The sequence below is a fragment of the Bombina bombina genome, chromosome 6, assembly GCF_027579735.1.
Source record: "Bombina bombina isolate aBomBom1 chromosome 6, aBomBom1.pri, whole genome shotgun sequence".
NCBI classification, from domain to species: Eukaryota; Metazoa; Chordata; class Amphibia; order Anura; family Bombinatoridae; genus Bombina; species Bombina bombina.
The window spans coordinates 473,265,379-473,290,511 of NC_069504.1; positions in this window are offsets into that span (position 1 = coordinate 473,265,379).

Genomic DNA, 25,133 nt, shown 5'->3' on the forward strand with positions numbered 1-25,133 from the left:
AAATTACAATTTTTTAAAATAATTACACCTAATCTAATCCCCCCTAATAAAATAAAAAAGCCCCCCAAAATAAAAAAATTCCCTACCCTATACTAAATTACAAATAGCCCTTAAAAGGACTTTTTGCGGGGCATTGCCCCAAAGTAATCAGCTCTTTTACCTGTAAAAACAAATAGAATACCCCCCAACATTAAAACCCACCACCCACACACCCAACCCTACTCTGACTGAAACCCACCTAATCCCCCCTTAATAAAACCTAACACTACCCCCCTGAAGATCACCCTATCTTGAAGACATCCGACGCGGAGAATCCTCTTCCATCCGACGGCAACTGAAGAATGAAGGTTCCTTTAAGTGACGTCATCCAAGATGGCGTCCCTTCAATTCCGATTGGCTGATAGAATCCTATCAGCCAATCGGAATTATGGTAGGAAAAATCCTATTGGCTGATGCAATCAGCCAATAGAATTGAAGTTCAATCCTATTGACTGATCCAATCAGCCAATAGGATTGAGCTTGCATTCTATTGGCTGTTCCAATCAGCCAATAGAATGCAAGCCAATAGGATTTTTCCTACCTTAATTCCGATTTGCTGATAGGATTCTATCAGCCAATCGGAATTGAAGGGATGCCATCTTGGATGACGTCACTTAAAGGAACCTTCATTCTTCAGTCGCCGTCGGATGGAAGAGGATGCTCCGCGTCGGATGTCTTCAAGATGGACCTGCTCCGCTCCGGATGGAAGAAGATAGAAGATGCCGCCTGGGTGAAGACTTCTGCCGGTCTGGATGTCCTCTTCTGGCCGGATCGGATGAAGACTTCTGCCCCTCTGGAGGTCCACTTGTGCCTGGCTGGGTGAAGACGTCTCAAGGTAGGGTGATCTTCAAGGGGGTAGTGTTAATTTTTTTTTAAGGGGGGATTGGTTGAGTTTTAGAGTAGGGTTGGGTGTGTGGGCGGTGGGTTTTAATGTTGGGGGGGTATTGTATTTTTTTTTACAGGTAAAAGAGCTGATTACTTTGGGGCAATGCCCCGCAAAAGGCCCTTTTAAGGGCTATTTGTAATTTAGTATAGGGTAGGGAATTTTATTTTTTGGGGGGACTTTTTTATTTTATTACGGGGATTAGAGTAGGTGTAATTAGCTTAAAAAAATTGTAATTATTTTTTTATTTTCTGTAATTTAGTGGGTTTTTTTGTGTACTTTAGTTTATTTAATTTAATTGTAGTTAATTGTAGTTAGTTTATGTAATTAATTTAATGATAGTGTAGTGTTAGGTGTAATTGTAATTTAGGTTAGGATTTATTTTACAGGTAAATTTGTACTTATTTTAACTAGGTAGCTATTAAATAGTTAATAACTATTTAATAACTATTCTACCTAGTTAAAATAAATACAAAGTTGCCTGTAACTTTGGGGGCGGCAGATTAGGGGTTAATAAATGTAGATAGGTGTCAGCGATGTTAGGGACAGCAGATTAGGGGTTAATAAAATTTAACTAGTGTTTGCGAGGCGGGAGTGCGGCGGTTTAGAGGTTAATATATTTATTACAGTGGCGGCAATGTCTGGTCGGCAGATTAGGGGTTAAAATTTTTATTTAAGTGTTTGCGATGTGGGGGGGGGGGGGGGGCTCGGTTTAGTGGTTAATAGGTAGTTTATGGGTGTTAGTGTACTTTTTAGCACTTTAGTTAAAAGTTTTATGTTACGGTGTTAGCCCATAAAACTCTTAACTACTGACTTTTAAATGCGGTAGGAGTCTGGACAGGAGAGGGTGTACCGCTCACTTTTTCCAGCAATCGTAATACCGGCGTTAGGAAAATCCCATTAAAAAGATAGGATACGCAATTGACGTAAGGGGATTTGCGGTATGCGAAAATCGTGGAAAAAATGTGAGCGGTACACCTTTACCTCTCTGACTCGTAATACCAGTGGGCGTCAAAAAGCAGCGTTGGTCTGGGCACCAGCATTTTAAACACAGCACTTGCTCAGAGAACCTAAGGTGCTTGTATCATCTGGTATTGACTCAATTTGGTAATTGATAACATGCTACAAGACCCACTCATGCTCTAAGCAGCTGCCATATTCAAAATGCTTGCACACTGAGAATATCTAGCTATGCTTCAAAGAGAGAAAAATGTTAACACTAAGGGCTATATTAAAAGTTAAGCATTAATTATCGCTCTCTCCGTTTGCGGCAGCACGATAATTTACCAGCCATTGCAAGTGGCTAGTTATTGCTACCGCGATCTCTGGTTAATTTTCTAAAAGTGCCCCAAATGCCCTCAAAATAGAGGGCATTATAGTTTTTTATTAAAAAAGAAAACTAGGCAGTTTTGGGGCTTTAAAGTTGGTGGGAACGGCACTAAAAAGTGTGTTTACATTGCGGTCTATGGGAACAGTGTGTTCTCATAGATCGCAATGTAAATATATATGTATATGCTTCAACACATATATTTATGTGTTAATATGTGTATATACACATATAAACACATAAATATGTATGCATATATTCATATACAAATATATTTAAAAATGCTGCCCATTGCTGCGTTCCTTACCTCCTTCACTGTGCGAGGCTCTGATGCTGTGTCTGGCGGTATCAGAAAGAGATTTCCATAGGAGCCTATGGAAATGCGCTTTCATGAGCGCGCTCCCGTTTGCACATTAACTCCGCTAGACGGAGGCTTTTTGTATGTATCAGGTACCTTGTGTATTACATATATTGTGAGTGCATTAACATATTCCCTCACAGACTTCAATGGAGCACAAAAAGAGGAAAAACACAGCCTTCTCATGCACAAACCTGATTGCCTTTAACCAAAGTGCACTAACCCGACATGAAATATCAATATTTCACATACCAATGTTCTTTACATAGCAGAATAAGTTCTATTTATTCATAAATACATGTTTATATATATATATATATATATATATATATATATATATATATATAATATTTTTGGTACAATATATAGCTATACAGTTTTACTGTAAATAGTTTACATTCTAATGTTCTTCACATAATATCTATAAATATATATATATATATATATATATATATGTGTGTGTGTGTGTGTGTGTGTGAAGAACATTAGAATGTAAACTATTTACAGTAAATAAATAGTTAAACACTTTATTAAATATAAATATTGCATAAATATGGCTTTTCATGTTTTCATCTACTTGACTGCAAAGGGCTCCAATGCATTTATACTATATATACTTATATATGTCTATATAGGTATACATATGTATTTATATGTTTATAGGTGTATATATGTCTGTAAATACATATACACACATATAAATACATAAATACATCTGTACACACATACATACATATAAATATATACATATTTAGACATGTATATGTATGTATATCTATGCTTAAGTAGTTTGCATTGCTTTTTTTTTCTTCTAACACCTGAGACCTTGAGGCCAATTTAACAAATGTCTTGCGGATCAGGTCCGCAAGACATCGCTGAATGCGGAGAGCAATGCGCTCTCCGTATTCAGCATTGTACCAGCAGCTCACAAGAGCTACTGGTGCAACGCCGCCCCTGCAGACTCGCGGCCAATGGGCCGCCAGCAGGGGGTGTCAATCAACCCGATCGTACTCGATCGGGTTGAATTTCGGCGATTCCTGTCCGCCTGCTCGGAGCAGGCGGACAGGGTTATGGAGCAGCTGTCTTTGTGACCGCTGCTCCATAACTTGTGTTTCTGGCGACCTGAAGACTCGCCAGAAACACGGGCCCACAAGCTCTGTTCGGAGCTTGATAGATAGGCCCCCTTATATCTTTGAGCCTTATAACTTTTTTATGCAATATTTTTTGAATACGTTTTATCAGACAGTGTTATTATGATTGTAACTGTTCTTTTAAATGTATTTTTTATTTTTTTTCCCACTTTTTTTGTTAAGCGTAACAGAGTTCAGAAGTCACACTATCCCGATGCATGTTAAATTCAATTGCCCTCAAGCGTACACTTTTACTTTCAACTCGTAATACATGCTCTACTTCTGATACGCACAAAGAGCCGCGATAAATCCCTTTTCGCTTGCGCACAACAGTTAGCGCGCCACTCATAATCTAGCCCTATATATACAATGAATTGTATACTATTTCATTACTATAATATTTCTATGCAAATTAAAATATTAGGTAATTGTATAATCTCAATTTTAAATATATGTTCCTCATAGGTTAGTAGAAATCTTTTTTAACCCCTTTGTAATTGATTTTTCAAATGATTTATTTGGGGGTATCACATTGGATTAATCCCTCTGTCTAAATTATAATATCTGATTTCTTTTCTGTTTTCAGATTATTTTTTTTCAATGCAACAGTTGCAACTCTTATCTTTGTTCCATGAGATAAGAAATGTAATTACCTTCATTTTAACTACATATAGGGAAATACTAAAACTAAATTTGCCTCTTAGTGTAAACCAAAAAAACCTGTAGGAGCAGTATGAGAGCTAGTTGTATTTCTATAACAGAAGTAATGTTCATAAGGCATTGCAATATTACCTTACAGAACAAAGGTGTAACATAAAGGCTAGAAAAGCTTCACAGATGACCTCACATCATGACATTCCGTGTCAAACACTTGAAACATTCATTCCATCTTCTTTCAGAAGCCAACTGAGTAAAGGCAAATAGGCCAGGTGCAAGTATTTCATTTAAAAGTCTCTCCAGATTTATATTAACAGACAGAATACAGAACATCTGACATGTTCAAAGCATTCCCTGTCTGAAAGCTTCTCCTGACTTCTCACTCATTTTACCAGACCGTATTCCCAAAGCTAAAAGGAAGAATCTGAGATGAAAGCAGCACATTCATATACACATCCTTAGGGAGCTAAGCTTTATTTTAAATAAGTGCTGGGGAAAATCATTAATTCAGATTAATGGTTCAGTTTATTTGATTGACAAAGTGGTTTCTTTTTGTATAATAAATAGTGGTTTAGTTAACAGACGTAACAAAACTATTATGTACTAAGGTATTATGTATTACTTATCAGTCTTAATTATGTCAGGAAATAACTTTATTACACTTGAAGTGTAGATTCCTTTAAAGGGACAATCTATTACAGAATTTGTATTGTTTAAAAAGATAGATAATCCCTTTATTACCCATTCCCCAGTTTTACATAACCAACACATTTATAATATACTTTTTACCTCTGTGATTACCTTGTATCAAAGCCTCTGCAGACTGCCCCCTTATTTCAGTTCTTTTGACAGGCTTGCATTTTAGCCAATCAGTGTCCTCTCATAAGTAACTCCACGGGTGTGAGCACAATGTTATCTATATGGCACGCATGAACTAAAGCCCTCTAGCTTTGAAAAACTGTCAAATGCATTCAGATAAGAGGCAGCCTTTAAGGGCTTAGAAATTAGCATATGAGCCAACCTAGGTTTAGCTTTCAACAATGAATACTAAGAGAACAAAGCAAATTTGATGATAAAAAGTAAATTGGAAATTGTAATGTAAAATTACATGCCCTATCTAAATCATGACAGTTTAATTTTGACTAGATTGTCCCTTTAAGTCATAGTGCTGTAGACCAATTTTTAATGTGTATTTTATAATTTGCTGTACTCATAAATGTGTCTTACATGAAAACATAATAAGGACTTTCCAGAGGAAAACAAACAATACAAAATATCAACCAATTCAGGACATAGGAAAAAGAAATGTCTGTAGAAAATATGACCTCCTTTTTACATTATAGGGATCACCAAAAGAACACCATACCCACAGTGAAGCATGGTGGTGGAAGCATCATGGCTTTGGGGCTGTTTTTCTTCAGCTGGAACTGGGGCCTTAGTTAAGCTAGAGGGAATTATGAACAGTTCCAAATACCAGTCAACATTGGCACAAAACCTTCAGGCTTCTGCTAGAAAGCTGGACATACTTGAAAACGAGAGAAATCTCAAAGTATCCTTCCTGGTAAAATATTTTATAAATAAACGTCATCTTTCAGCATGACAACGACCCAAAGCATACATCCAAATCAACAAAGGAATGGCTTCACCATAAGAAGATTAAAGGGACAGTAAAGTAAAAAAAAATCTTTCATGAATTAAATAGGGCATGTAATTTTAAACAACTTTCCAATTTACTTTTATTACCAATTTTGCTTTGTTCTCTTGGTATTCTTAGTTGAAAGCTAAATCTAGGAGGTTCATGTGCTAATTTCTTAGACCTTGAAGACTGCCTCTAATCGGAAAGCATTTTGACAGCTTTTCAGCACTAGAGGGCGTTAGTTCATGTTCACTTAAAAGGACAGTAAAAACAACTTAAGGGTTTTATATAAAATGTTTAGTTATAATGAGTTACAATATATTATTTATTTTGCCCCCCTTTACATGTAATTTAACTGAAAGCTATTTCTAATACTCAGAATTTGAAATAAAACTGCTGACTTCTTAAGACCCTGCTACATATCTGTCCCTAAGTGGCTTTTTTTTTTTAAATTAATGGTATAACTACCTTATTAAATTCTCTATTGGATTCTGCCCTGTTTTATCAGGCATTTCAACCAATTGTAAAGCAGTAAAAACATTAATATATTTGTGCTTTTTTTTTTTTTAAATGGTTTCAGCTTCCTATATTGAAGCATTTAGAATGTTTGAAAAGATAAATGCCAGACTATATTTCCTCCACAGTATAAATATGTTGTAACACTATATATCTACTTCCCTAAATAGATTACATCAGTTGATCGCAATCAAAAGCACATCTATTTTTGCAAGTCTAAAGTAATTTTTTTTAAAGCAATATCCAACATGAATGCCCTATAGAAGCATTTAGTGCATTCATGTTGGATACTGCTCGAGCGCCAAGTTGTTTGTCAAGTAGTGGCGTTCTTCATGTTCTGTGTTATACTTTTAATATAACAACAATAATAATGATGGCTTAGTTCAGGTGTGAAAAAGTGCTACATTTTACAGCTGTAATTTGGATTGCGCTTGAGCGCACCACAACTCACCCCTTGTAATATGAGGGCAATAAGTATGATGTCACTCCCTGCGCTAGTCAATAAAAATATAGGGCTGGCTATTTGAAACCTATTATATATATATATATATATATATATATATATATATATATATATCTGTGTTTCTTTAATATTGAGATTGACCCCCTTTTTTTGCAGGCAAAGAAAATGCCCCTTGGTCTATATTTTCACATGAAATTGTGTTGTATTGGGTTTGTTTAGAAACGTGTAACTACACAAGAGTAGTTTAATTAGATATCACTGTGCAGAACATCACACCTTATTTTCTTGGCAACAGATGTCTTTTTATGAATTGCAAATTTTACAAAAACCCAGAAACAAAATGTAAAGTAAGTGCAGAAAGGAAACTTTATTCTAATCCTTTTTCATGTAATTATCCTAACGATGCAGAACTGATTTTTTTTTTTTAAACTAATGTGTAAGAAAACGAAGCTGCTGATGTGCTTGACATTAAGAATTGCTTTTCCTAAAGGATTTAGATATAATTTTCTTGCATAATTAACATGCATAATTTATTAAATTTAAAAGATGATTTCCTGCTTTGAAGCTCAATAACAAACTTTAAGCAACAAAAAAAAGGAAAAAAATAAGGTTTGGTGATAAAATGAAAATTTTATTTAAATTTAAAATTATTCGCCAAAAACAAGTAATATAGTGATGTCATAATAAAGTCCTGCAAAAGTGAATAACTAAAGGATATCAGAAACATCAATAAAAAAAGGTCTAAAAGTAGCAACAGACAGTGGTCTGATAGTAAACGTTTCATGAATATATAACAGTAAGACTGGAGTTCTTTAGAGGAAAGACAAGCCCTAAAACAGACAAGTGTCAGTTACAAGTATTTACCAAAACATATCCAGCAGACAATCAGATACAGGAGATAGGACTGGTTCTCTGGAGTTAATGTAGGGACTGGGCTGAACCTTAAAGGGACACGGAGGTCAAAATTAAACTTTCATGATGATTCAGATGAAGTATACAATAACAAACAAACAAAAAAAAACCATGATGCTTACCTGATAAATTTCTTTCTTTTGCGATGTACCGAGTCCACGGTTTCATCCTTACTTGTGGGATATTATCCTTCCTAACAGGAAGTGGCAAAGCAAGCACCCACAGCAGAGCTGTCTATATAGCTCCCCCCTTAACTCCACCCCCAGTCATTCGACCAAAGGCCAAGGAAGAAATAGGAGAAACTATAAGGTCCAGAGGTGACTGAAGTTTTCAATAAAAAATACTGTCTGTCTTGAATAGACAGGGCGGGCCGTGGACTCGGTACATCGCAAAAGAAAGAAATTTATCAGGTAAGCATAAATTTTGTTTTCTTTTGCAAGATGTACCGAGTCCACGGTTTCATCCTTACTTGTGGGATACCAATACCAAAGCTTTAGGACACGGATGAAGGGAGGGACAAGACAGGAACCTAAACGAAAGGCACCACTGCTTGCAAAACCTTTCTCCCAAAAATAGCCTCCGAAGAAGCAAAGGTATCAAATTTGGAAAATTTGGAAAAAGTATGAAGCGAAGACCAAGTCGCAGCCTTACAAATTTGTTCAACAGAAGCACCATTTTTAAAAGTCCATGTGGAAGCCACCGCTCTAGTGGAGTGAGCTGTAATTCTTTCAGGAGGCTGCTGTCCAGCAGTCTCATAAGCCAAACGGATGATGCTTTTCAGCCAAAAGGAAAGAGGTAGCCGTAGCCTTTTGACCTCTACGCTTTCCAGAATAGACAAAAAGAAAATGTTTGACGAAAATCTTTGGTTGCCTGCAAATAAAACTTCAAAGCACGAACCACGTTCAGGATGTGCAACAGACGTTCCTTCTTAGGAGGATTAGGACACAGAGAATGAACAACAATTTCCTGATTGATATTCCTGTTAGTAACAACCTTAGGGAGGAACCCAGGTTTGGTACGCAAAACCACCTTATCAGCATGGAAAACAAGATAAGGCGAGTCACATTGTAACGCAGATAGTTCAGAAACTCTTCGAGCTGAAGAGATAGCGACTAGAAACAGAACTTTCCAAGATAAAAGCTTAATATCTATGGAATGCATGGGTTCAAACGGAACCCCCTGAAGAACTTTAAGAACTAAATTTAGACTCCATGGCGGAGCAACAGGTTTAAACACAGGCTTGATTCTAACTAAAGCCTGACAGAAAGCCCGAACGTCTGGGACATCTGCCAGACGCTTGTGCAATAGAATAGACAAAGCAGATATCTGTCCTTTTAAGGAACTAGCTGACAAACCTTTCTCTAATCCCTCTTGGAGAAAAGACAAAATCCAAGGAATCCTGATCTTACTCCATGAGTAACCTTTGGATTTGCGCCAAAAAAAGATATTTACGCCATATCTTATGATAGATTTTCCTGGTGACAGACTTTCGAGCCTGAATCAAGGTATCTATGACCGACTCAGAGAAACCCCGCTTAGATAAAATCAAGCGTTCAATCTCCAAGCAGTCAGTTGCAGAGAAATTAGATTTGGATGAAGTGGCAGAGACCATGGTAGCAGAGATGACATGTCCACCAGGTCTGCATACTAAGTCCTGCGTGGCCACGCAGGCGCTATCAAAATCACTGAAGCTCTCTCCTGTTCTGGCAATCAGACGCGGAAGGAGAGGGAATGGTGAAAACACATAAGCCAGGTTGAACGACCAGGGTACTCTGCTAAAGCATCTTTCAGTACTGCCTGAGGATCCCTTTATCTGGACCCGTAATAAGGAAGTTTGGCGTTCTGACGAGACCCCATCAGATCCAATTCTGGTGTGCCCCATAACTGAACCAGTTGAGCAAACACCTCCGGATGAAGTTCCTACTCCCCCGGATGAAAAGTCTGACGACTTAGAAAATCCGCCTCCCAGTTCTCTACCATCGGATTATCCTGGAAACTTCTATCATCGCTAAGGAACTCCTTGTTCCCCCCTGATGATTGATATAAGCCACAGTTGTGATGTTGTCCGACTGAAATCTGATGAATCTGGCCGAAGCCAGCTGAGGCCACGTCTGAAGAGCATTGAATATCGCTCTTAATTCCAGAATATTTATTGGTAGGAGGTCCTCCTCCTGAGTCCACAAACCCTGTGCTTTCAGGGAATTCCAGACTGCAACCCAGCCCAGTAGGCTGGTGTCCGTCGTCACTATAACCCATGCTGGCCTGCGGAAACACATTCCCTGGGACAGGTGATCCTGTGACAACCACCAAAGAAGAGAGTCTCTGGTCTCCTGATCCAGATTTATCGGAGGAGATAAATCTGCATAATCCCCATTCCACTGTCTGAGCATGCATAGTTGCAGTGGTCTGAGATGTAATGGAGCAAACAGAACTATGTACATTGCCGCTACCATTAGTCCGATTACCTCCATACACTGAGCCACTGACGGCCGAGGAATGGAATGAAGAGCTCGGCAGGTGGCTAGAATCTTTGATTTCCTGACCTCCGTCAGAAATATTTTCATGTCCACCGAGTCTATCAGAGTCCCTAGGAATGAAACTCTTGTGAGAGGGGAAAGGGAACTCGTTTTTTACGTTCACCTTCCACCCATGAGATCTTAGAAAGGCCAACACGATGTCCGTGTGAGGCTTGGCTAGTTGGAAAGTCAACGCTTGAATTAGAATGTCGTCTAGATAAGGCACAACTGCTATGCCCCGCGCCTTAGGACCGCCAGAAGGGACCCTAGCACCTTTGTGAAAATTCTGGGAGCCGTGGCCAACCCGAAGGGAAGATCCACAAACTGGTAATGCTTGTCCAGAAAGGCAAACCTGAGGAATTGGTGATGATCTTTGTGGATAGGAATGTGTAGCTACGCATCCTTTAAGTCCACGGTGGTCATATATTGACCCTCCTGGATCATGGGTAAAATAGTTCAAATGGTCTCCATCTTGAAGGATGGGATTCTGACGAATTGGTTTAGGATCTTGAGATCTAGGATTGGTCTGAAGGTTCCCTCTTTTTTGGGAACCACAAACAGATTGGAGTAGAACCCCTGCCCCTGTTCTGTTTTTGGAACTGGGCAGATCACTCCCAAGGTAAATAGATCTTCTACACAGCGTAAGAAGGCCTCTCTTTTTGTCTGGTTTACAGACAATTGAGAAAGATGGAATCTCCCCTTTGGAGGAGAATCTTTGAAATCTAGAAGATACCCCTGGGTTACGATTTCTACAGCCCAGGAGTCCTGAACGTCTCTTGCCCAAGCCTGATCAAAGAAATAAAGTCTGCCCCGACTAGATCCGCTCCCGGATCGGGGGCTACCCTTTCATGCTGTCTTGGTGGCAGCAGCAGACTTCTTGGCCTGTTTACCTTTGTTCCAAGCTTGGTTAAGTTTCCAGACTGGCTTGGATTGAGCAAAGTTCCCCTCTTGCCTTGCAGCAGGGGAAGAGGAAGCGGGACCACCTTTGAAGTTTCGAAAGGAACGAAAATTATTTTGTTTGGTCCTCATCTTATTTGACTTATCCTGAGGGAGGGCATGACCCTTCCCTCTAGTGATATCTGAAATGATCTCTTTCAGTTCAGGCCCGAATAGGGTCTTACCCTTGAAAGGGATGGTAAAAAGCTTAGATTTTGATGACACATCAGCCGACCAGGACTTAAGCCATAACGCTCTACGCGCTAAAATGGCAAAACCTGAATTCTTTGCCGCTAATTTAGCCAGATGAAAAGCGGCGTCTGTAATGAAAGAATTAGCTAGCTTAAGAGCCCTAATTCTATCGAGAATATCATCTAATGGGGTCTCCACCTGAAGAGCCTCTTCCAGAGCCTCGAACCAAAAGGCAGCTGCAGTGGTTACAGGAACAATGCACGCTATAGGCTGGAGAAGAAAACCTTGATGAACAAAAATTTTCTTTAGGAGACCCTCTAATTTTTTATCCATAGGATCTTTGAAAGCACAACTGTCCTCAATAGGTATGGTTGTATGCTTAGCCAGAGTAGAAATAGCTCCCTCCACCTTAGGGACCGTCTGCCACGAGTCCCGCATGGTGTCGGATATGGGAAACATCTTCTTAAAAATAGGAGGGGGAGTGAACGGAATACCTGGTCTATCCCACTCCTTAGTAACAATGTCCGAAATCCTCTTAGGGACCGGAAAAACATCAGTGTAGACAGGAACCTCTAAATATTTGTCCATTTTACACAATTTCTCTGGAACTACAATAGGGTCACAATCATCCAGAGTCGCTAAAACCTCCCTGAGCAATAAGCGGAGGTATTCTAGCTTAAATTTAAATGCCGTCATATCTGAATCTGTCTGAGGGAACATCTTTCCTGAATCAGAAATCTCTCCCTCAGACCGCAAATCCCTCACCCCTATCTCTGAACATTATGAGGGTACATCGGATACGGCTACTAAAGCGTCAGAAGGCTCAGCATTTGTTCTTAACCCAGAGCTACTACGCTTCCCTTGCAACCCAGGCAGTTTAGATCAAACCTCTGTGAGGGTAGAATTCATAACTGTGGCCATATCTTGCAAGGTGAAAGAATTAGACGCACTAGAGGTACTTGGCGTCGCTTGTGCGGGCGTAACTGGTTGTGACACTTGGGGAGAACTAGATGGCATAACCTGATTTTCCTTCTGTCTGAGAATCATCCAGTGCCAAACTCTTATAAGTCAAAATATGCTGTTTGCAATTTATAGACATATCAGTACATGTGGGACACATTCTAAGAGGGGGTACCACAATGGCTTCTAAACATATTGATCAAGGAGTTTCCTCAATGTCAGACATGTTGAACAGGCTAGTAATGAGACAAGCAAGCTTGGAAAACACTTTATTCAGTTAAAAAACAACAATTATCAAAAACGGTACTGTGCCTTTAAGAGAAAAAAAAAAAAGGCATATACAAACTGCAAAACTGCTTAAAAATAGCTCAATTTTTTCGAAATTTTTACAGTAGATTCAATAAGCTTTGGGAAGATTGCACCACAAGCAAATTAAGCAATTAACCCCCAAATATGGAAACCGGATTGACAAGTGTCAAAAACCGGCAAAAAAACTTTTCAGCACCTTGCCACAGCTCTGCTTATCAAATGTAATTCTTTCCTTCAGTATCCTTTGTTCTGTTCTTGAGAGCATACTTGTAGGCTAAGGAGTGTGCACGTATCTTGAGCACCATATGGAAGCGGCATTAGCAATCTTATAAATATCTGTACAGTGTCCAAGCATGTGTACGCTCCTTAGTCTACCTCTGTATAATCTCATGGAAAAGAATGAGTTTAACAAAGGATACTAAGAGAAAGATGTAAATGTTGTAATAAAAGTAAAGTGTCCATTTCATTTCAGCTGGATCTCTCAGCAATGTTGTCAGAGGGCTCTTCACTTATTATATAAAAAGTCACTGACAGCAATAAACATGTCTGTGTAGAAATCTACTAAAAATATTTATTGTGTTTTAGAGAGAAAAAAAAAAAATACAGCAAGTGTAAGCAGATCCACTAAATTAAAGTGCAGAATTGGGATATTTACACAAAAATGGAAAAAAATCCATAAATGACTATAACTGCAGAGCTTTGTATATATGGAAATAAAATTAACATTCTGAGCCGATATTCAAAGCTCAGAATTGTATTTACGTTGTCCTCTAAAGCAGATAATCATAAATGTGCAACATGTTACTAGATTCCCAATAGCTCTTAAAGGGACACTGTACCCACTTTTTTTCTTTTGTAATTCAGAAAGAGCATGCAATTTTAAGCAACTTTCTAATTTACTCCTATTATCAAATTTTCTTCGTTCTCTTGCTATCATTATTTGAAAAAGAAGGCATCTAAGCTTTTTTTTGGTTTCAGTTCTCTGGACAAAACTTTTTTATTGGTGGATGAATTTATCCACCAATCATCAAGGACAACCCAGGTTGTTCACCAAAAATGGGCCGGCATCTAAACTTACATTCTTGCATTTCAAATAAAGATACCAAGAGAATGAAGAAAATTTTATAATAGGAGTAAATTAGAAAGTTGCTTAAAATTTCATGCTCAATCTGAATCACAAAAGAGAATTTTTGGGTACAGTGTCCCTTTAAACCTACTGCTTTCACCAAATGGTGTCACAGACAAATCGTGATGACCAAGAGTGGGGAACATTTAGATGCACAATTTCATATAACACTCTACCTGTAAACAAGGAGACCATAAGGCAAACAAATCTATAGAACACACTATTTACCTGTAACAACACCTCCAGATCACAGTTTTTCCAGAGCTTCAGCCATATTATGGAATACACAGCAATTCTAATAGGCACTTCTGTACATAGGCTTCAGAATACAAACACAGAACTTTGGCTTTTATTTTTAATATACATATATAAAAAAAAAATATCCACCAATAGTACAAACAAAAATCATAAACAGTGCAGGAGATATGAACTGTATCCATCTGCTTCCATGGAAGTCGAGAAGCAACAGCAGGTGGTCTAATTTAAATATTCCACTTTATTCCTGAATTAACAAAGAGCAGTTACACATATGTATAAAAAAAAATACTGTCTTTCAAATGTAAAACTTTACACTGCTAGATGAGACATTTCCTTCCACAGTTCTTGTCCTTTGAGGTTTAAGCACTGGCTGAATATGTGCTGTCACACTACCGAATATCTTGCTGTCTCTATTATTCTCTGTGCACAAGAACAAACAGCCCTAAGAGGAACAGAACTGCATACTGAAAGAGAGTGAGAAAACAAGATTAGGTGGTCTGTTTGGAAATAACAATGGTTAAAAGATAATGTATTATTCCCCTCTAACAAGACATGGAAAGTTATTCTTTTTACATCTAAATAACTGGCAGCTATGAAAGCCCTGTACTATAGCAATGGATATTAGTAAAATGATGATAATACCCACAGGTTATGACTAATCCAACAAATGTTATTGCACAATGCTGATCAAAGACAACATTTCTGCTTGTATGAAACAACTGTCAAAGCATAAACTTTAAAGAAATGCAGCTTACCTTAAATTTAGGATAATCATTCATGAGGATCGTAACAATCCCAATGTATGGAACAAATCTATAATTAAGGGAAAAAAGGGCACACTAAATATTTGTACGCAACACTTAAACAAAACAATGGCACGTGACAAAATTTAGCCATACTTTGGAACCAACTAGTTTGATAAGGAGCAAGGTGTGTTTTTAAAGTCCAGGAGTCAACCCCAAAACGAAATATCCCCCAATGCATTCAAGCTAAACAAAAAAATTGTAACTGGTCAGAGAAGGCAAGAAATTAAAATTTCATCATACTTAAAGTGATGGTAAACAATAGATTATTTTGTACTGTGTGTTGATTTAATCTTATTGTTTAATAATTGATTAATTGCAGTTTTGGACGCTGACCGCAAGTATATAAAAACATAATTTATGTAAGAACTTACCTGATAAATTAATTTCTTTCATATTAGCAAGAGTCCATGAGCTAGTGACGTATGGGATATACATTCCTACAAGGAGGGGCAAAGTTTCCCAAACCTCAAAATGCCTATAAATACACCCCTCACCACACCCACAAATCAGTTTAACGAATAGCCAAGAAGTGGGGTGATAAGAAAAAAGTGTGAAAGCATAAAAAATAAAGAATTGGAATAATTGTGCTTTATACAAAAAAATCATAACCACCACAAAAAAGGGTGGGCCTCATGGACTCTTGCTAATATGAAAGAAATGAATTTATCAGGTAAGTTCTTACATAAATTATGTTTTCTTTCATGTAATTAGCAAGAGTCCATGAGCTAGTGACGTATGGGATAATGACTACCCAAGATGTGGATCTTTCCACGCAAGAGTCACTAGAGAGGGAGGGATAAAATAAAGACAGCCAATTCCGCTGAAAAATAATCCACACCCAAAATAAAGTTTAAATGATAAGCAGAAGATTCAAACTGAAACAGCTGCCTGAAGTACTTTTCTACCAAAAACAGCTTCAGAAGAAGAAAACACATCAAAATGGTAGAATTTTGTAAAAGTATGCAAAGAAGACCAAGTTGCTGCTTTGCAAATCTGATCAACCGAAGCCTCATTCCTAAACACCCAGGAAGTAGAAACTGACCTAGTAGAATGAGCTGTAATCCTTTGAGGCGGAGTTTTACCCGACTCAACATAAGCATGATGAATTAAAGATTTCAACCAAGATGCCAAAGAAATGGCAGAGGCCTTCTGACCTTTCCTAGAACCGGAAAAGATAACAAATAGACTAGAAGTCTTTCGGAAATTCTTAGTAGCTTCAACATAATATTTCAAAGCTCTAACAACATCCAAAGAATGCAATGATCTCTCCTTAGAATTCTTAGGATGAGGACAGAATGAAGGAACCACAATTTCTCTACTAATGTTGTTAGAATTCACAACCTTAGGTAAAAATTTAAAAGAAGTTCGCAACACCGCCTTATCCTGATGAAAAATCAGAAAAGGAGACTCACAAGAAAGAGCAGATAATTCAGAAACTCGTCTGGCAGAAGAGATAGCCAAATGGAACAAAACTTTCCAAGAAAGTAATTTGATGTCCAACGAATGCATAGGTTCAAACGGAGGAGCTTGAAGAGCCCCCAGAACCAAATTCAAACTCCAAGGAGGAGAAATTGACTTAATGACAGGTTTTATACGAACCAAAGCTTGTACAAAACAATGAATATCAGGAAGATTAGCAATCTTTCTATGAAAAAGAACAGAAAGAGCAGAGATTTGTCCTTTCAAGGAACTTGCAGACAAACCTTTATCCAAACCATCCTGAAGAAATTGTAAAATTCTCGGAATTCTAAAAGAATGCCAGGAAAAATGATGAGAAAGACACCAAGAAATATAAGTCTTCCAGACTCTATAATATATCTCCCTAGATACAGATTTACGAGCCTGTAACATAGTATTAATCACAGAGTCAGAGAAACCTCTTTGACTAAGAATCAAGCGTTCAATCTCCATACCTTTAAATTTAAGGATTCGAGATCCTGATGGAAAAAAGGACCTTGCGACAAAAGGTCTGGTCTTAACGGAAGAGTCCACGGTTGGCAAGAGGCCATCCGGACAAGATCCGCATACCAAAACCTGTGAGGCCATGCTGGAGCTACCAGCAGAACAAACAAGCATTCCTTCAGAATCTTGGAGATTACTCTTGGAAGAAGAACTAGAGGCGGAAAGATATAGGCAGGATGATACTTCCAAGGAAGTGACAATGCATCCACTGCTTCCGCTTGAGGATCCCTGGATCTGGACAGATACCTGGGAAGTTTCTTGTTTAGATGAGAGGCCATCAGATCTATTTCTGGAAGTCCCCACATTTGAACAATCTGAAGAAATACCTCTGGGTGAAGAGACCATTCGCCCGGATGTAACGTTTGGCGGCTGAGATAATCCGCTTCCCAATTGTCTACACCTGGGATATGAACCGCAGAAACTAGACAGGAGCTGGATTCCGCCCATACCAGAATTCGAGATACTTCCTTCATAGCCAGAGGACTGTGAGTCCCTCCTTGATGATTGATGTATGCCACAGTTGTGACATTGTCTGTCTGAAAACAAATGAACGATTCTCTCTAGAAGAGGCCATGACTGAAGAGCTCTGAAAATTGCACGGAGTTCCAAAATATTGATCGGTAATCTCACCTCCTGAGATTCCCAAACCCCTTGTGCTGTCAGAGACACCCAAACAGCTCCCCAACCTGTCAGACTTGCATCTGTTGAAATTACAGTCCAGGTCGGAAGAACAAAAGAAGCCCCCTGAACTAAACGATGGTGATCTGTCCACCACATCAGAGAGTGTCGTACAATCGGTGTTAAAGATATTAATTGAGATATCTTTGTGTAATCCCTGCACCACTGGTTCAGCATACAGAGCTGAAGAGGTCGCATGTGAAAATGAGCAAAGGGGATCGCGTCCGATGCTGCAGTCATAAGACCTAGAATTTCCATGCATAAAGCTACCGAAGGGAATGATTGTGACTGAAGGTTTCGACAAGCTAATATCAACTTTAGACGTCTCTTGTCTGTCAAAGACAGAGTCATGGACACTGAATCTATCTGAAAACCTAAAAAGGTTACCCTTGTCTGAGGAATCAATGAACTTTTTGGTAAATTGATCCTCCAACCATGATCTTGAAGAAACAACACAAGTCGATTCCTATGAGATTCTGCTAAATGTGAAGACTGAGCAAGTACCAAGATATCGTCCAAATAAGGAAATACCACAATACCCTGTTCTCTGATTACAGACAGAAGGGCACCGAGAACCTTTGTAAAAATTCTTGGGGCTGTAGCTAGGCCAAACGGTAGAGCCACAAACTGGTAATCCTGGTCTAGGAAAGAGAATCTCAGAAACTGATAGTGATCTGGATGAATCGGAATATGCAGATATGCATCCTGTAAATCTATTGTGGACATATAATGCCCTTGCTGAACAAAAGGCAGGATAGTCCTTATAGTTACCATTTTGAATGTTGGTATCCTTACATAACGATTCAATATTTTTAGATCCAGAACTGGTCTGAAGGAATTCTCCTTCTTTGGTACAATGAAGAGATTTGAATAAAACCCCAGCCCCTGTTCCAGAACTGGAACTGGTATAATTACTCCAGCCAACTCTAGATCTGAAACACATTTCAGAAATGCTTGAGCCTTCGCTAGGTTTACTGGGACACGGGAAAGAAAAAATCTCTTTGCAGGAGGCCTTATCTTGAAGCCAATTCTGTACCCTTTTGAAACGATGTTCTGAATCCAGAGATTGTGAACAGAATTGAACCAAATTTCTTTGAAAAAACTTAATCTGCCCCCTACCAGCTGAACTGGAATGAGGGCCGCACCTTCAGGTGGACTTGGGAGCTGGCTTTGGTTTTCTAAAAGGCTTGGATTTATTCCAGACTGGAGATGGTTTCCAAACTGATACCGCTCCTGAGGATGAAGGATCAGGCTTTTGTTCCTTGTTGTGACGAAAGGAACGAAAACGAATATTAGACCTAAATTTACCTTTAGATTTTTTATCCTGTGGTAAAAAAGTTCCTTTCCCTCCAGTAACAGTTGAGATAATAGAATCCAACTGAGAACCAAATAATTTATTACCCTGGAAAGAAAGGGAAAGCAGAGTAGACTTAGAAGACATATCAGCATTCCAAGTTTTAAGCCATAAAGCTCTTCTAGCTTAAATAGCTAGAGACATATACCTGACATCAACTCTAATTATATCAAAGATGGCATCACAAATAAAATTATTAGCATGTTGTAGAAGAATAATAATGCTATGAGAATTATGATCTGTTACTTGTTGCGCTAAAGCTTCTAACCAAAAGGTTGAAGCTGCAGCAACATCCGCTAAAGGTCTAAGAAGATTACCTGAACACAAGTAAGCTTTTCTTAGAAAGGATTCAATTTTCCTATCTAAAGGATCCTTAAAGGAAGTACCATCTGCCGTAGGAATAGTAGTACGCTTAGCAAGAGTAGAGACAGCCCCATCAACCTTAGGGATTTTGTCCCAAAATTCTAATCTGTCAGATGGCACAGGATATAATTGCTTAAAACGTTTAGAGGGAGTAAAAGAATTACCCAAATTATTCCATTCCCTGGAAATTACTTCAGAAATAGCACCAGGGACAGGAAAAACTTCTGGAATAACTACAGGAGATTTAAAAACCTTATCTAAACGTTTAGATTTAGTATCAAGAGGACTAGAATCCTCAATTTCTAATGCAATTAGGACTTCTTTAAGTAAAGAACGAATAAATTCCATTTTAAATAAATATGAAGATTTATCAGCATCAACCTCTGAGACAGAATCCTCTGAATCAGAAGAACCAATATAAGTATCAGAATGATGATGTTCATTTAAAAATTCATCTGAAAAATGAGAAGTTTTAAAAGACTTTTTACGTTTACTAGAAGGAGGAATAACAGACATAGCCTTCTTAATGGATTTAGAAACAAAATCTCTTATGTTATCAGGAACACTCTGAGTATTAGATGTTGACGGAACAGCAACAGGTAATGTAACAGTACTAAAGGAAATATTATCTGCATTAGCAAGTTTGTCATGACAAACAGTACAAACAACAGCTGGATGAACAGATACCAAAACTTTACAGCAGATACACTTAGCTTTGGTAGCTCCAGCACCAGGCAGGGATATTCCAGAAGTATCTTCTGACTCAGCTTCAACGTGGGACATCTTGCAATATGTAATAGAAAAAACAACATATAAAGCAAAATTGATCAAATTCCTTAAATGACAGCTTCAGGAATGGGAAAAAAATGCCATAGAACAAGCTTCTAGCAACCAGAAGCACAAAATAATGAGACTTAAATAATGTGGAGACAATAGTGACGCCCATATTTTATTTAGCGCCAAAAAAGCCGCCCACATTATTTGGCGCCTAAATGCTTTTGGCGCCAAAATGACGCCACATCCGGAACGCCGACACCTTTGGCGCAAAAAAACGTCAAAAATGACGCAACTTCCGGCGACACGTATGACGCCGGAAACAGAAAAAAATTTTGCGCCAAAAAAGTCCGCGCCAAGAATGACGCAATAAAATGAAGCATTTTCAGCCCCCGAAAGCCTAACAGCCCACAGGTAAAAGTCAAATTTTTAAGGTAAGAAAAAATGATTTATTCATATGCATAGTCTTGAGAAAGGCCCTTTTTTGAGGGCAGAAACGCGTTGACATATTGGTAAGCATTACTTTAAGCTTTACTTCATTCTCATATTGGATACACTATGTTGTGAATTTCTTTTTTTTACAGGGACACTTTTTAGGATACCATAGGAGCAGCTGACAGGTGCTAGGATCCAATCAGCTACTTCAGCAACCACACTCAGGAATTTGGATCTGTTAAAGTAACTAACATTGGAAGGAATCAATTTCCTCACTTTCACCTTGCTTTTCATCACCCATTTTTTCCATTTTTTTGTTTTGATTGACTTATTTTTGTTCTTCACTAACATTTGTTGATCAACTTTTTGAACACTTTTTTGGATTATATTTTATATTTTATTTTTTATGTTATTGCATATTGTGTATTTTATTTTTTATGTTATTGCATATTGTGTATTTTATTTAATTATATCTTAACCTCACTGGATTAAGTAGCTAGCATTTTTATATCCATTTGCACTCACTCACTATTTGATTGTATCTATACAATTATTTTGCTACCCCCCTTTTTTTGCACTGCAGTGCATTTTTTTATTTTTTGGAACACTATTTTTGTAACACTAATTTTGAACACTATTGTTTGTATTATTGTTTATTAGTTTTTTGCTTGATGCACTTGCTACAGTTGTACTTAGGCTAATTCTGTTTTATCAGTATAGACTCTTATTCTGGTGTACCACTCACACTGATCACCTGTTATTACCTCTGTTTTTATTGTAATTATCAGCTTTGGCCCTTTGAGCAGCTTCTGTAAGATATTCCTGTATTTGTAATTTTATTTATATGTGCTTTTTACATTTTTTATATATAGTCTTTTATTACTGATGCTTTTTAACATGGTTCATTAAATAATCTTCTTTTATCTCTCTGTGAGTATATTTATCCCGTAGAAGGAGATCACTGCATTCAAATAGGCAATACTCTCCTCACATCCCTTTGACATTCACTGCACGCTGAGAGGAAAACCGGGCTCCAACCTGCTGCGAAGCGCATATCAACGTAGAATCTAGCACAAATTAACTTCACCACCTCCATAGGAGGCAAAGTTTGTAAAACTGATTTGTGGGTGTGGTGAGGGGTGTATTTATAGGCATTTTGAGGTTTGGGAAACTTTGCCCCTTCTGGTAGGAATGTATATCCCATACGTCACTAGCTCATGGACTCTTCCTAATTACATGAAAGAAATAAGGATCTGTAAAGATTAAGTCATCAGTTAAAAAAAAAAAAAAAAAAAAAAAAAAAAAAAAATTACGTGCCTAATGGAGAATTGTGCTTATTGGTTCCTAAAACCTTGATAATAAAACTTTTAAAGATAACAGCAATGTAAACGTGGAAATACAAAAATTATCATTACAACATTTTTTAAGAAGCATCAAACAGGTTGAGATCTGTGCATATCCTAAAAAGGGCTAATTAAGTAAAAACAGTTTGCATAAAAAAATTGTTTAAAAATTGTTGGCAAGTATTTTAAAATAATTTTCAAAAATAAGCAAAAATACTTAAAATAGCCATGCTGTCTGGACACTGTGCTCCACCCCTCTTATCAGTGTTTAGACACAGGCATTGTAGTTCACAGCTTCTAGGCATGCTCCAGCAGATAATCCCTATTCATTTGCGTATTTTACCAAAACAACAATGGATATAGCTACAGCCATAAAAGGAATTGTGTGGGGGGAGTTAGAGCTGTACAATTCAGAAACTTAAAAGAAAGGGTTAATGGCGAGGCACTGTAGTATAAATTTGCAGGTAAAGTAATTAATAGACAAAATATAAAAATATGTACATCTCAACTTATGTCCATTTAACCAAGTATATGTAACTGAGTTAAAAAGGCATATACTTTTTTTTTTCTTAACTTAGTTAAGTTAGGGGGTGTTAGGTTAGGGGGCTTAGTTATTAGATTAGTTCTTTGCGTTGTGGGGGGATGGCGGTTTAGGGGTTAAATAGGTTTATTGCATTGTGGGGGGATGGAGGATTAGGTGTTAATAGCTTACTTAGGTTTATTGTGTTAGGGGTTAATAACTATTAGGTACTTTGCGATGTGGGGGGTTGGCGGATTAAGGGTTAATAGATTTTATTCGTTATTGCGGTTGACAGTTACATATTATACATGCGTTAGGTGTTAGTTAATACTTTTAGGGAGTTGCAGTGCTCATATATTCAGCGCAAGGCTTGCTGCGTCTGCTTATGTGCCGCGTGGTGAAAATGGAGTAAAATTTCTCTATTTTTACAGCGTAAGTCCTTGCGCTGAATATGCGATACCGAATTGAGACGCCGGTTCCATGTTAGTTTATGGGAGTAAAAACTATGGGCAACGGGTGAAATATACGCGCTTTTGCGGGCAATGCAGCAGATGTAATCTCGCCCTAGATGTTAAATTCTTAGGCAGACAACTTGACCACTACTCTATCAGTTCCCACTGATGCTTTTAAATGTATTTAAAAGTGATACCCTATGTAAGTGATACAACAAAGCAAATAAAAAATGTGATCAAACAAGCACAGTGCAGATAAAAATGCAAAAAAATATACTTAAAGGGGCAGTAAACCTAGCAAATTATGTTATATAATTCTGCACATAGTGCAGAATTATATAAAATTAGCTTTGAGCTAGCTTTTTTACAACGAAAACAGAACGCTGCTCCTGGCTCTACTGAGCAGATCTGTTTTCTTCTCCTAAGCGCATCGCGGGCACGCTGTCTAGTCACAGCGCGCCCGATCGTGCTATTAAACTCAATGTAGCTACATTGAGTTTAATAGCGCAATCGGGCCGGCTGGGATTAGATAGCGTGCCGCAATGCGCTTAGGAGAAGAAAACAGATCTGCTCAGTAGAGCTAGGAGCGGCGTTCTGTTTTCATTGTACAATATCTGTCCAACCCTTTGCTTTACAAAGCTGGCGCTAAGTTAATGTTATATAATTCTGCACTATGTGCAGAATTATATAACATTTTCTAGGTTTACTGCCCCTTTAAATTATAATTCACCAAAAATGAAAATAGATGTAGAAAGTCCACTTTATTTTCTTGAATTCTTCTCTTATAGTAATGTCTTAGGGTGGTCTCCTTAAAAAGATAGAAACACAGACATAGTGCAAAATAGTTTACATATAAAATGATATCCCAAGCCGAATGAACAATACTCACATGGGGGAGAGCTTCTATAGCTCTAAGTTAGATGTTATTTAAAATCCCACTGGCATAGAGCAGAACATTTATTCCAAGGATTTATTACAATATTAAAAATTTTATATATATAAAAACAGATAAAATAAAATACAAACAAATCTTACAGAGTCAGGCACAGATTTCAATCAAGGGAATGCACACCGGCAGCGTGTATTAGACCTGTAAACTTCAGAGGGACCAGTCTTTTCCAAGTAACCTCAGTTTATCTTTATTCACTACACCGCTCTATTTGTAAATAATTCTCTTCTCCAACGTTGGTTTTTTTTATTGCAGAGGAGAGAAGGGCTTGATAAATCGAGACCATAGTAGGGTTTCAAGAGAATAGATAATCAAGAAACAACTTTCTGAATTTAATTCACGGAATACTCCACATTTAGGAATTCACCCAAAGATAATTGAAAGACTTCACAGAATTGGAAACTAAACAAAAAAAAAAAAAAGAGGCCTAGAACTGCGATTGTGAAATTGGTCTCAAGAAAAAGGATATTGTTTTCACCAATCTGTAGCAGGTTGGTTAGGGAAAAAATATTGATTTATGTTGCAAAACTTTGCAAAGCTTAAGATCAAGGATGGAGACAACCATTTGACCTTTGATACTTAGATGCTGCTCAAACATTGTTACACTCTCTCAAAAACTAAAAGGAATTTCCATTCTGTCGATTTTTATATAATTTTTTATCCTTTTTTATATACCTGATGAATATGGTTCTACTATGGAATGCAACGTTGAGAATAGAGATTCCTCACTGAATAATTCTCTAATTTTCACTTATTGTTGAATTTCTACTTGGTTTTTATATTGGGTGTCACTATAAATACTGAAGTTGGTGCTAAGTTTATGTATACATGCATTAATTCACATTTAATTAGTTTGTCAAAAGTCTTATGACAGATTATATATATATATATATATATATATATTTATTTATTTAAACACAGAGCATATATATCAATTCAAAATAAGTAAAAGGATGTGTTTATTTTTTTTATTTTTTTAAATTCCCTGGCATAATTTTATACAGCACTAATAAGACTTTATACAGCATTAATAAGACTAAAAGTGCATTGTGGAAAGGGGGGGTTACTCCCGAATAAAATGGAAATTTGTCTTGAAACAGTTAAAAAGACTAGGTTCATAAAATATTTTTTACAAGAAATACATTTATCCCTAACAGAGCTTCAGAACCTTAAAGGGATGTTAAACAGTAAATACATGCTAGAAAAAATAATGTATTCAGAGCAAACATAAGCCATAGAATGTGTAAATTTATTTTTTACAGTTATACAAGTTGTTTAA